The sequence below is a fragment of the Rousettus aegyptiacus genome, unplaced genomic scaffold, assembly GCF_014176215.1.
Source record: "Rousettus aegyptiacus isolate mRouAeg1 unplaced genomic scaffold, mRouAeg1.p scaffold_m13_p_13, whole genome shotgun sequence".
Lineage (NCBI taxonomy): Eukaryota > Metazoa > Chordata > Mammalia > Chiroptera > Pteropodidae > Rousettus > Rousettus aegyptiacus.
In genome coordinates, this window is record NW_023416288.1 from 38,147,871 (window position 1) to 38,160,187 (window position 12,317).

At 43.5% G+C, this 12,317-nt stretch overlaps 1 protein-coding gene across 4 annotated transcripts in view; it reads left to right on the forward strand.

The window, feature by feature from the left end:
* The window catches only part of ITPRID1 (ITPR interacting domain containing 1), a 94,497-nt gene that overhangs the window by 21,866 nt on the left and 60,314 nt on the right, over positions 1 to 12,317 (forward strand). The gene's annotated exons all lie outside the window — the stretch shown is intronic.

Genomic DNA, 12,317 nt, shown 5'->3' on the forward strand with positions numbered 1-12,317 from the left:
CATCTTCATTAAATAAGATACCATATTTCATAGACTCTAAGACCCCTTGATCATATGCTAACATTTTAAGTTCCACTCAGATAGGAAAATTAAAAAAACACAAGCCCTCGCAATTATGAAAGAAAGGCAACATTGGTATAGCTCATTTCTTTTTTAACTTTATTTTAAATTAATTAATTTATTTTAATCAAATAATTTATATTTACTTTTTTGTTTACTTTAATTTTTATTAAATTTATTGAGGGTGACATTAGTTAATAAATTTATATGGGTTTCAAGTGTATGATTCAATAATACATAATATGTATATTGCATTGTGATTTCATAGGTGATAAAATGTGAAAAATATCTGTTTTAAAATTGATGAAATGCCATTAATAATGTATTTAGAAATGACATAAATTAGGAGTTTAATGATTAGAGGAAAAAATTATTAGTCTAATTGTTACTTACTTGGCTGATTTTGATTATGTTGCTTTCTTCACTGCCTTTAAAATTAAGATTGACCATTGGTTACAAACCAGTTTAAATTAGGAATTTTTTTACTTAAAAAAGGTAAGTATATCATTGAAGTTTCCTGATTTGTCAAGTTTGTTTGTTTGTTTGTTTGTTTTAATGTAAAAGTTCCATGATGTAAAAGTCTCTGGACATGTTCATTTGCCAATAAATCGAACTTAAGTAATTCTGTTCATAATAGTTCTGACTCAAGGAAAGGTGGGAACGTAAGAAATATAGTCAGCATTTCATACCCCCTTGAAGTTTCATCTTGCCCAGGTCGTGTTTGGGGGCCTGACACCATTCTGGGGTTGTCAGTAACTATTAAAAGCTTTACTCCCCAGAAATAAAAGACAAGTCACGGCCCGTCCTCCTCCTAATCAAGTCAATGACCTATAAAGGCACAGGCATGAGGAGAGGACATGGAAGAAAGGAGGGATGTCAGAACAACTCTGAGAGCAGAAACACAGTTTCAGCTTGCCAGGTCCCTTCTCTTCAGCGAGGATTCTAATAAGAATGGAATAGCTTCTTACAAGTTTAATTGAGCCTTCACGTTTACAAGGCCCTTTCTCCTCTGTCAGATTTGAAACTCAGTGACCTGTGTGGTTGGTAGCAAGGCTGGTGTTTATTTCTGTTCTGCAGGTGGGGAATCTGGGGCACAGAGTAGTCACGTGCCACAGTTTTCAGTCGCAGCCGGTTAGTGGCAGGTGGAGGGATTTGAGGCCCGGTGTTCTATTAGTCCCTCTGCGAGCTGGTGAGATTGATACACACTGAATTCAGGGAAGCCAAGAGCCGCGCTGAAAAGTGCGGAAGCTAGAATTCCAGAAACTAGGACCTGAAGGTTGGGGGGAGTGTGGCAGGGAGAAAAACTGGCGAAACAAAAAGAGCTGGAGGAGAAAGAAAAGTACTCACTACAGAAGGGAAACAAACGCCTATGAAGACTCAGAATCCTAACGTGACGTAGAGAGGTGCGTTCGTTTCATAGGGCAGCGCTGACAAATGGCCGCAGTGTGGTGGCTTAAAACAGAAATGTATTCTCTCGCCGTTCTGAAGCCTGGAAGTCTGAATTCAAAGTGTCAGCAAGGTCATTCTCTCTCTGAAGGTTCCAGGGAAGAATCCTTCCTTGCCTCTCTGTGGCTTTGTGTGGCTCCCATCCACCCTCGGCATTCCTTGGTTTATAGCTACATCATTCCATTCTCTGCCTCCCTCTTCATACGACTTTCTTTTCCTGCGGGTCTTCTCTTATAAGGACACCTGTTATTGGATTTAGGATTTAGGATCTACCTTAATCAACTATGACCTCACCTTTGCACGTTATATCCCCAAGACCCTACTTCCAGAAAAAAGGACACATTCATAAGTGAAATTTCAGATACAGAAGTAAAAACTTGGGGTGCTACTATGCAACCCACGATAAGCAGAAATCAGTCTGAGCTGGTTTCCCTCATTGATCAGTCTGAGACTTTACACATTAAAATAGCAACAAGATCAAGGTGCCTGCTCATCTTACAGGTACCTCTCATGGGATTCATTCTAGTGGACCTCCAGGCTTTGGACTGTGTGCCCCAAATAAAATGAAGAGGTGAAATACGGCACGAGCAGTCCCGTTGCTGATTTTCTCTTGCGTCTTGAGATGGCCAAGGTGGGGTCTCGGCCTTTAATGGGGAGTCTTTGGCTTTCACGCTTCTGTGTGGCTACTTGAAGTCTCATTTTTGCTAAACTGGAATCTGATTGGTCTATTTTCCATCCTGTTTACCAGCACTGTGCTAAGTAAAGCCCCTAACCCTTGGCGCTTCAGCCTCTTCATCAGGAGAGCTGGGAGGGGCAAGAAATTAGTACATATCGAGGGCACACACACATGATATATATTATCTCATTTACCAGAGCCATCATCTAAGGTAGATATTGCCATTATTAAATTTTACAAGGAGGAAAATGAGGTTCAGAAAGGTTAAGTAACTTGCCCAAAGTAGCACAGTTAGTAGTAGATAAGGGAGTTGGGTAAATTTAAACTTGGATCTGTCTGACCCTACAGACGAGCTGCCTCTCTAGAGGACCCTTGTAGGATATTTGGCCCTGTCCACTGAGTCATTTGGACCGCATCAAAAGGTCCTGGAAATTTGGTCTTATCGAAAATCTCCATGAGCATATCTGACCCATGCCAAACGGCCCTTGACATTTGATCCTGTCAAAAATGTCCACATTTTGCAAACATCCCTGGGTTCATTTATTTATACTTTTAGTTTACAGGATTAATACATAAAAATACTGTCACGCTTGTTGGCCCAATAATTGTGTTGTGGCTGTATGGTCAGTAATCACTTCTCGCCTTGGTGGCCGAGCTGGTCACGGCACATGGAGTTGGGTAGGTGGGTTAGGGCTCAAACCTCGCGGAAGAGAGGAATTTATGTTCACCATGCACGTTTGGGCCCGGACCAAATGTCAAGGACATTTTGGCGTAGACCGCATGCAGGTCTCCTTGGGCATTTTGGACAGGACCAAATGTTCGCTAGTCTAGAGGACTAGCGTAACTCGCTGTGCATGTCATGCAAGGAAACCCCTGGGAGGAAAGCTCTGAGTTAATGAGTTAACGCCCCTGCCGCCCCTGCCGGAAAAGTCGAAGCTGGAGCCAGGTGGGCGAGTTCGCTGGTATTTCCTTCTCCCTCCCGGTCTCCTGACTCCCGTGTACCAGCCGCCAGGGCCATGGCCCCGTCCTCTTTAATTTAAATTTTTTGAAACGGGGCAACCCTAATTTTTTTTTATGTCAATCAAGTGTCTACAGAAAAGTAAAATGGCCATATCTAGATCTTAAAATTAAAAAAAAAAGATGTGTCAAATAATGGGAAATTATCCGGTTATTGTGTTTTTTTTTTTCTGAGGCTCACTAGATTTCTGATCTCCATACCTTTCGATCTCAAAAGTAATCATAATACTGATTATAATTAGTAATTATTATATATTGGGCACCTATTTTATATATGTATAAATTATTACGAGGTACCCTTCAAACAAAACAGCAAGGTGATTGATTAACCCCATTAAATACCGAGGTAACATAGACTCAGTAGAGTTAAGAAATTTGCCTAAAATCGCACAGCCAATAAGAGATGAAGACATGATTTGACTTCAAGTCCATCTGATTTCAAAGTTCAGGCTCTTTCCACCAAAAGCCAGTATAGCACCTGTGGTGACGCCCAGCGGTCTAAGTCCACTGTCAATGCTTTTCTCTCTAGCTTGTCCTTCTTTCTGTAAGCCAAGGATGGCAGAAAGGGACCCTTCCTAAGGTCTCTCATGTTGAGCCATACTCTAGAACCTGTAAACCTGAGGTTCATAAAGCAGATTTGTACATTATTAATTAAAAACGATTGTAAAAGAAAAAAGTACAAAGCTATTCTGAAATTGACCTATAAATAACTCCTGTTACTCAAATTTGCCTCGGGTCTCACCAGTTGTGGGTAAAGATTAAGCTGTAATGAGTTAGTACCACAACTCTGACGGACAGTTGCCCACATCCTAGTGACACAGAGTCTATTGCAAAGTTGCCCCCATAAGCATTTCAGGGAGTCATCAGGAGATGCCTCACATGTTTTCATGAATGGATCGTCTTCCCTTGTCACCGTTGTGACTCCAGTAGGATTCCCTAGGTGTCACCATGCAGACAAGTCATGTTTCGTCACTTCCTGAACATCGGTTCTTCTGCTCTGGGCACTGCCTTCGTTGCCTTTGAGTCCTTATGGTTCGGTGTTTCTTGTAGAGACGCTCATTTCTGTTGCACTGCGTGCGGGAATCTGGGGAGCATCACCGGTGTTCGTGTCACACAAAGTCCAAGATGGAAATCATTTTTCAGCTTCTTCCGCAGCCCGTCTCTCTCCTTAAGACACAGACTTTGGCTGGAGACTGTAGGCCAGACATGCTATCGACTTCATGTCCTTGTGCATAAGCACACAAAATTCTGACAGAAGACGGGGCCGACTAGCCAGAGACCGTCCTTTGTGAAGCACGCTAGTGAGACTCGGGATGCTAGCAGCATGGGCAGCTGCCCAACCTTCTGCAGTTAGTGGACTTAATATAAAAGGAAGTATTTGGAAGAGTTGCCAGGCAAAAGAGAGCAGTTAATTTAAATGGTAGCTGGAAGAAAGGAAGGAAAAAGGGGACTTTCTTTTGGGGGGATGAGAGCAACTGTAAGATATGAGTCAGCTGAGGGGAATGATCCAGCAGCCGGAATGTACTGAGCCGGATGTGGCACCTTGCCCTGGATTCACTAGAGCGGCCGGTAGAGCCTGGAGCTCCCCTCTGGGACCTTTTCTCTTGGGGGTTTGAGGTCTCTCCTACCGAAACATTGCTCACCCTAGCTTATTGACTGATGGAAATTATTCGGGCTTTTCCTTTTACGACAGAGACTTTCCTTTGGTCCTTCTTTAGCTGCCCATGACGTTTGTGTTCCAAGTCTCACTAAAGCGCTTCACAAAGAATGGTCGGTCCCTCACCAGCCTGCCCTCTCTTCCCACAAACGTAAGGGCAACTTACTGAGTTGTCTGAGTGTCTCCTTTGTAAGTACCTCCGGGACATTACCTGCTCAGGGCACATGGATGACTTATGGTGAAGAGCCGCGTGGCATCCTTCAATTTCTTACTCCTTTTCCTTTCCAAGAATCACCACCAGTGGGTACAGATTAACTGCTCCTAGTGGTCACCAACTGCACAAGCAAATGAGTTTGGACTCAGTGAGGATCCATGGACCTTTCCCATCACCACAAACACAATAAAACATTCAGAGCCTCTTTGGGGTCAGTCATGGTGCTAAATGGACCAAGGTCATGGACGTAAAGGTCCCTCTCCTCAGGCTATTGACTCGTTCTTAATCTCAGATTCCATATTAAAGCTGTGGGTAAGGAAGCCTGCAGAGAGGAGCTGATTTGTGGCAAACCCATTCCCGTCCCAGGAAAACAAACTGAACATTAGCACTGCCTGACTCCGAGTGCATCGTCATGACACCGTAAGGACAGGCGCATACGCCAAATGCACGTGTCAATGTCAGGGGTATATAATGGGACTTGCTTAACAGCCGTCCAGGCGTAACTGCAAATGAAAACACTGGAACGAACTCCTTCAACAGAAGGACCGTGTCTGTCGAAGATTTGCCTGGTGCCACTGATGACTTGATGGGTGGTTAATTCATGTGTCCTTTTTAATATTTAGCTATTTCTTCTCTAACCCCCAAGGAGATCCCTCCCTGACACGTAAACTCATCTCTTTCCAAAAGGAATTTATTAAATGCTTTGCAAAGTCAAATTCTGATTTTTGTATTCTCTATTATATATAGATATATATTTTAAAAAGGTCAAAGTAAATCCAATTAAACACAACAGATTTCCCTTAATGCTTATCAAAAGAAAGCCTTCAGGGCAAGAAACGGTGAAAGGTGGAGGGAACAAAGATGTGGAATAGATGGCTCCCGCTCTCAAGAGTGTCACTCTGACTTTCCGGGACCATTACCATCTGAAAGACCCTGTAGTCTTATCGCCTCTCACTACATCTCTAGTTCAGTTCTTTTTCTCTCTTCATCCGGTTCCTCCAGTCTTAAAGTCTTTCCTGTTCCGTTCACCGCTTGCCCTTCTTTTGAGTTCCAACTCAAGTTTCATCTTCTCTATACCCATCCCGATATCTGCATGAAGAGACTCGATCTCGCTTCTGAACATCGGTCACATCCATCATGGGCTCTATCCATACGGCATTTGATCTGTGCTGCCTCGAATTACTAGGGATATGGCTGGCCTCACTAACAAAGTTGTAAATGACGCCGAGGCAAGAATTCTCTCTAACACATCTGATTTCCACGACGCTAACCAACAAAAGGATCTTAGTAAAACTGGTCGATAATGAAGATGATGTAGTCCGATTAGGAAATCTTCAGAGAAGAGGCAAGACTCTGGCTAGTCCGTCACAGAGAGATGTGGTTTTGAAAAAACAAGGAGGCAAAGAAAAACACTTGTCACTTGGGGAAGCAGGGGGAGCTTGCACGAAGGCAGAGAAGGAGAAGAGAACTGAATGTATGCAGAAATGCATGAGGGCGGTCAGGCTGGAGAACTGGTTCCATGCTAGGGAGCAAAGGGGGACAATTTTTTGTTGTTGTTGTTAAACAGGGCGTTGTGAGGTTATAAATGCCTCAAAATCCAGAAAGAGGGACTTGCACTTGGATGCCTCAGGACGTGGGTAGCAAAGAAGTGTCATCTCGGGTTTCAGTCGAAGGATGGATGGATCTGTGCTGAGTAGGATTTTGAAGCCATGTCTTTGTTCACCTGGGTAGAGAGTCGCAAATCCTAAGTGACAGCTCCCATAGGTGCAGCGCTGTGGAAGTGAAGGACGCCTGTTACACACTTGCCATTTCTGTTGTAGTGAGTTATGAATGGTTTCTAAGAAGAGAAATGACAGAATCCCGTGCTCATCCTGGCAACGGGAGGGAGGTGCATACCTTCGGAAGAAGCCACTGTGACCTCAGGCTTGAGGTCGTGAGGGCGTAGGGCGGGTGTCAGCAGTGCAACAGAGAGGACGAGTCGACAGCATTTGCAAAATAAATATGCGGGTGAAAAAAAGCAAAGTGTGACAGTTGGTTTTAAGGTTGTCAGCATGAGTGTGGGGACAGTGCAGAGCCTCCTTTTTTGTCAGAATATAAATTAATAATTCGTCAAACGAGATAAACCACGCCAACCTCCTCTCCTCGGTGTCTCGGTCACGCGGGAGTTAAATGTACCGAAAGCTGCAGAATGCTATTATTTCAGAGCCCTGTGAAAATGTAATGTGATTAGTCTATTGGACGATATTCCAAAAAACCAAATGTCTTCCATGAATCAGTCAGAAATGCTTAGGAAAACCAAAATAAAAAATGCTTTCTAAGCCAATAAAGGTGCTAATTAGCGCCTTCTGCATATCTCACTGCATCTTCCCCAGTAATACGTTTCGCGGGGTTAAGTGCGGTGTCTGCTGCTTCAGAAGGCAGGAGTCCGCCTCCCCGTGGGGAGGGCGGCGGGAGACTCGAGTCTCTGAAAGAGACTCAGAGCCGGCGTTTTAGCCCATGCAACGGGATGCCTCGTGCAGACCGGAGGACATTTTTTTTTTTTTTTGCTTTAATTCTTCAAATCAATCCTTACAAAACTTGATAAGAGTAGGACCTTAATTTTTTTTCTTTCTTCATCCCTCAGTGCTTTCAGAAAGCAAAATCTGTCCCCCCCCCCCACCCCAGTTAGTCGGTATTTAATATCATATTAGTTTCAGGTATAGACCTTTATATAACTTAAGAATTGATCACCCCGATAAATCTAATACCCATCTGACACCATACACAGTTATAATATTATTGACTGTATTCCCTATGCTGTGCAATACATCCCCTTGACTACTTTGCAACTACCAATTTGTAGTTCTTAACCCCTTCACCTTTTTCACCCAGCCCTCTAACCCCTCCTCCATCTGGTGACCATCGGTTTGTTTTCTGTATTTTTGAGTCTGTTTCTGTTTTCTTTGTTCATTTACTTTGTTCTTTAGATGCCACAAATAAGGAAAATCATATAGCATTTGTCTTTCTCTGTCTTTCTCTGACTTCTTTTTTGCTTAGCATAATGCCCCCTAGGTTTATCCATGTTGTCACAAATGGTAAGATTTTATTCTTTTTCTGTGGCCAAGTAATATTCCATTGAATATATCTACCATGTCTTCTTTATCCAGTCATCTGTTGATAGACATTTGGGTTGCTTTGTATCTTGGCTGTTGTAATTAATATGCAATGCACATAAGTAAAATCTGGTTTTAAAAGCCTAATAAGGGTATCTTGGAAGGAGGAGAAAAGCCAACCAACTAGAGAAGCAAGGAAGGAATTAAGAAGGCCTAACGAGCTAGGAAGGCTTTTTGTGGTGCTTACAGGTGCATTTGAGAGGGTCCTACCCCCTACCTGGGGCAGCCTCAAGCTCGGTGTCTGCAGAAGTTTGAGGAAATCCAGGGTAACAGGAGCAGTCTGTCTGTCCCATTATGGCATCCCCTAGATGTCTCATTCTTGCTCCGATCAGAGGTAGCAGACTCAAACGCCTCCATGAGGCAGGACGGTAGCCACTAATGAACCAAGCAGGCAGGACAAAGCAGAGGACAACAGAGCTCGTTGCCTCTGAGATTGCTGCCCCGAGAGGCCCTAGCCAGTGTTGCTGGATTCTCTGAGTTTTAAGGAAATTCTAGGAATCTCAAGGCCAGTGAGACCTGGGCCACCAGCTTGGGCCTCTCAGTTCAGGTTTGTTATTGAAAACAGGCAAAGGGAAGCAAGGACTTGACCCTGACATGCCCATCCTCAGGCTCCAGGAAGTGTACCTCGCAAATTTGGCAAAGTGGGAAAAAATTTTAAAATAATAATAATAATAATAATAATAAAGAAAATAAATAAATAAAAACCCTCCAACAGGCAAGGAACAATAATTTCACACTGCCCTGTGCAAGACTCTCAAGTGCCTGGGTGTGAGTGTTGGAATGGCTGGTCACTGCTTCCGCGGTCATCAGGAAGTGAACACACAGTAACGCTGAAAATGCCCCTTAGTCTCACAGGACCCAGGGAGCCCGGAAATGCAAACAGGAAATCAGACAGTGCACCAAATTAGTTTTTAATGAATTTTGTTATCATTTTAAAAACAGGCTTATTCTGTGAATTTTAAAAAATTGTATTGATTTTCCCTCTCTTGATTTTCTCCAGACTCTAGGAGGCTACGTGTCTAAAGGTAGTAGATGAGGGTAGATGCCTGTGTCGTTTTAAATAAGATCCAGAAGAAAGAATAAAAGAAACCAAACGAAGAATGTAAAAGTTGTATCTGTACATCAGTGAGGGTGGGATTCAGGTGAGGGGGTTCAAATGCCCCAACCGTTCCCTAATTATCAGCGATGGCTGCCTTGGGGTGCTGAAAGATGGAAGGAGAGAAGGTAGTGTTAAAACAGGGTAGGTCTTTTATGTGTGCCATCAGACCAGAAACTGTCTTCCTTGTGACCTAGCCAGGTCCACTTTGCACATTTCCTGGAAGACGTGTTGCCTTTAGAGGCTTCTTTTCCTCTTCGGGGCTCCCCTTGGTTTCCTGGCAACCAGATTGCTTCTGAACATCGATGGCAGGGTCGCGGGCTGTGGTCCATGGAGTGTGGCTGCGAGATCTGCATGCGCGCTAGAATCCATGAAGATGCCTGAGTGAGGAGCTACAGAGTTTTCTGGATGACTAGTTTTTCTGCAGGGCTAGGGTTTTTGAAAAGGCAGCAAGACTGAGCTAACTCTTCTCATCGAGATGGGAATGGATCATTTCCTCTCTGACAGTTTGAGCAATCTACTGTGGCCACCGCACCAGACCCCTGGCCCGGATGTACACATTCAGTCATACATTCTAGGAAATCCAGAGCCGTAGCCGGCAACCAGGAGCGACGGAGGCAGTGGCAAGGGTGGGGGTCCCAGCAGAACACGCAGCCAGGAGTCTCTGAACCATGGAATGTTTTGGGAGAGAGGAGGTGCCAGAATTTTCTGGATGAGCTGTCCAGGCACAACGGCACCTGCCTTTGTGAGTCACATGCAAAGCAGTAGATGGAGGTGGTGGTGACAGGAAGGGCAACAGGGAGAATTAGGAAAAAAAAAAATGCTTAGAATGATAAATATTTATTTTAGCCTTCATTTTGGGCAAGTTGTTATTAATTAATTATGGCGTTGAGTCATTATAATTTGAGGGTCAAAAATTATACTGGGCTTGCTTCTGTAACGTGGCTAATAAAGTGGCAAATAGGCTTCCTCGCATGTGACAACTTCAGTTGGGAGTGGCTTTCTGGTTTGAGGAGCTCTGATGCTGAGTCGAGTCCGGTGAGTAAGAGGGCTGCTGTGGATTAGCAACGCCTCCCGAGGTGAGAGATTCGGACTGAACCAACGGCATATTTGAAACCGGTCCTTGGAGGTGCCTCGCACTGTGAAGGAAGACCTAAATGGGAGAATGCTGTCAAGACAGCTCCCTTTTTATCTATTTAAATTATTAGAATTTTGCAAAAAACACCGCTCAAACCAAAAGTTTTAAAACCAGCGATGTAATGGGTAAAGAAGACTAGAGCTTTGGTTCTGAGTTTATTTCTAACGTGGTACATAGGTTTGAGTCAGGTATTTTAACTTATACGTGAATGTGTCACCAGGTGTCACAAAGGACATTGGAGAGATGTCACACTTGTATCATAGTAATGATCACTTGCCTTACTATTGCATCCAGTGGCTCCCTAGAGTATTTTAGGAAGAAGTTATATATTTCCTTCAAGTTTCCAATTTCTAAAGTTTAGTTATGTGCCCCGAAATTATTGTTTTTTTTTTTCTCAAAAACCCGCTCATGAAATTTATTCTAAACGAAGGATAGCAAACAAGCTTCGTCTCATTCAATCGATCGTTAGCAACCTTCCTGACAATTTCGAGAGCCTATTTCGTCTCTCTGGTAAAGTGATGTGATTGATTAGTGATGTCTGCTCCGGGAGAGTGGCTAGAAGTGGTCGTACGGGGACCGTATATGTCTCTGCTCTATTTTTAAGACTTTATCATAGATTTACGTGTTTCACTCTACATGACTCTTGTGGTGACCGAGTTCCCTTTGTTTTGTAGGGCAGACATTTATTGTTTCTGTTCTCTCGCTACCTCTTTAAATTGTCGCTGTGTATTCTAGGCTTAGGTAAGAATCCACTTTTTACTCAGTGATATACCTCTAGCATTTGTCTAGACCACTGTTCCTTTTTCATTCAGCAGGGTCACTAAGCCTTTGGGGCGGGGAGAAAGCTGAAAACATTAGATATTTTATCTCCACCCCTAAAAATTTGAAATGCACAGACAAGTTTACAGATACCTTGAGATCTATTCATAAACCCCTATCCAGACAAGAAATCTGGCCCCAGACCGAAGAGCCCTTTATTATTTTCAGCCTTTTTTTTTTTAATATCTCAGTCATTCAGTTTTCTTTGTTTCCCCAAATTTCTCCCAACCTATATTATCTTTCTCATGGAGAAAAACCTCATATTTTCGTAGACGTGCAGGGCGACAAGGCTTCCCAGTTTTACACATGTCACACACTAGGAGAGCCACCGGTGAGAGGATGTGAGAAGCCTGGTGAAGCTTCTGAGAAACTTGCCGGTGTTCCGGACGTTTCCTTCCGCCGATGTGTGTGTGACGTCATGTCGTGCCACAGGTTCTGAACACTGCAGTGCTCCTGAAGGGGCCTCCGTGACACGCAATATTTAGCTTTTCTCTGCCAGCCTCAGCACCACCAACCAGGCAAATGGACCTTCGGCGTTATCTTTGTCATGTTTACTTGTTTGCTCGGAAGGCTTTCATGGTTTTCCGTGGCCTGACACATACATACAGACTCTTCTCTCTGGCTTTCAAAGAAGCTATGAGACATCCTGTTGTCAGCGTGGTATTTTGAAAAGGAGCAACAGCAACCAGCAAAAATAAGCCGTGACATCCTACAAGCCATCGGAAACGTATTTAACCTCCCCGAGCTTCAGTTCGCGTCTCATTAAATGGAGGTTAATAATACCCATGTCATGAATTTCCTGTGAGAACTAAAAGAGATTATATACGTAACATGCTTAGCACGTTGGCTCACACAAAGATAATGCCCAATGAACAGTAACCGTTATCGCTATCATCAGTAGTAACGGTAATGATGAATTCCCGGATCTGCTGCTTTTGACTGTGTGATCATGGGCTCGTGACTCAACTTATGTGAGTCTCATTTTTTGTATCTGAAAAATGAGAATAGCTCCTAAATTGTAAGGTTATGATAAGGATTAGAT